Consider the following 1,808-nt stretch of genomic DNA (forward strand, 5'->3'; position numbering starts at 1 on the left):
TAACAACATTTTATAATTATAAAATCATTTCCAGTATTTTTAGATCAATATTTATGTATTATAAATTAGATAAGTGCTTTTAATTTGTTTTTAAAATCATTTTAACTATTTTTATAAAATAAAAGGGGGGAAATTAGCTATTTAACACAGCCATTTCTATTTCAATTACAGCCTCAAATTAATCCCCAATTCCACCCTAATTAAATGACCCAACTTCAAATTGTAACCCAAACCCCACGACCCGTTTTCAGACCCGCCCAGCTTCTCTTTTAATCCTAGCCATTGATCATTTTGATCAACGGCCATGATCCGTTCTTTCCTTTTAATTCCCATACCCCCCTTAACCCTAATTCACTCTAATAGATGTGCCGCCTTTGAACTCTCTTCACCTCCCAAATTCTCTCAAGGATCCCCGGAACCCTAGCCTCCCCTACCTTGTTCCACCATGTTTTCACCGGCGTCCATGGCTTCTCAGGCCATGGACAGCCTATACCCACCTCCTGTGGCTCCTGCATGCCTGTTGTTCGAAGGATCGAGGCCAGACCTCGAGGATCTACACCCAGGCCTTCACTGATTCGAAGATTCCGGCCATCTCCGGCCTTGCTCCGGTGGCTCTTGGTCTTTTGAGCCTGTTTATGACATTATCCGACTTAGATCGGGTATTTTCGAAGCCTTTCTTATCTCTAGGGTTCATCTGGAACCCTAAATATCGAGGTTCTCTCCGATTATTTTAGATCTGTTACATGTTTGCATTGTTGCTTAAGTTTCTTAAACCTTTTTTTTCAATTTTCTTTCAAAAAGCACTTCTTTTCGATTAGGGTTTCTGGAAAGTCCTTAAAATGTTTCTGACTCTTCTTCTTCTCTTTTCTTGGTGTGAATCGATCCCTGCTATGTTCTTACTGGCTCTTTTCTGACTCACATGCCTTTCGTGTGTTCTTATATTTGCCTTGTTATGAAATTTATTTTATTATGCTCCGTTCTATCTCATACTGGTTTTTCACCATGCTCTCTCATGTCTATCTTATGTGTTCCTCTACTGTATTTTCCTACTGAGTTTTGATCCTTTGTTTGCCTTTACCGGACTTCGCCTGGATTCTTTCTAGATGTGTTTTGTCGACTATTTCTTTAACTTTACACTACCTGAACTCTTTTAATTTTCAAGCTTTCTTGAAACTTTTTTCCTGTACTGGTTCCTATGTTCTACTTGCTATTGTGCTTGTATGCTTCTCGTGAGATTCTGAAAAGGTCTCTGAGCTCACCTTGATAGTTTGCCTCTTCATCTATGTATCAAATTCGAGTTTAAAAACCCTAGGATTTGGGGGTTTTCTTTGGCTAAATTTGGTTTTATGTTTGGACAAGGGTTCTACTTTGAAACCTTGAACTCTTAGATTCACTTCGAGTTTATGAATTGAATTTGAACCTTTTCTGCGTTTGTGATTTTGAAACCCTCTTGCTTGACATGTCTATGCGTTTTATACGAGAGCTTCTCTTTCAGAGGTCTTGCCAACTGTTAATTGATTCTGAATTCCTTTAATGTTGCTTAATTGATTGTTACTGATTTTTCCCTAAATCAAAACTTTCCTTTTACCTTTTTTCTGACTCGAGCAAGGCTTTCAATGGGATTCTTTACTGGTTATTTTACTGGTTCCCTTTCCTTGATTTACAAATCAAGTACCACCATGTATTTACCCTTATTTGTCTACCTTGCACAAGGTATTTATTTGATTTCCTTCCTTAAATAACTTCTGCCCATTACCGTTTGAATTTGGACTCCTTAATTAAAGGAAGTCTATAGGATGATTGATTTT

The sequence above is a fragment of the Nicotiana attenuata genome, unplaced genomic scaffold, assembly GCF_001879085.1.
Source record: "Nicotiana attenuata strain UT unplaced genomic scaffold, NIATTr2, whole genome shotgun sequence".
Taxonomy (NCBI): domain Eukaryota; kingdom Viridiplantae; phylum Streptophyta; class Magnoliopsida; order Solanales; family Solanaceae; genus Nicotiana; species Nicotiana attenuata.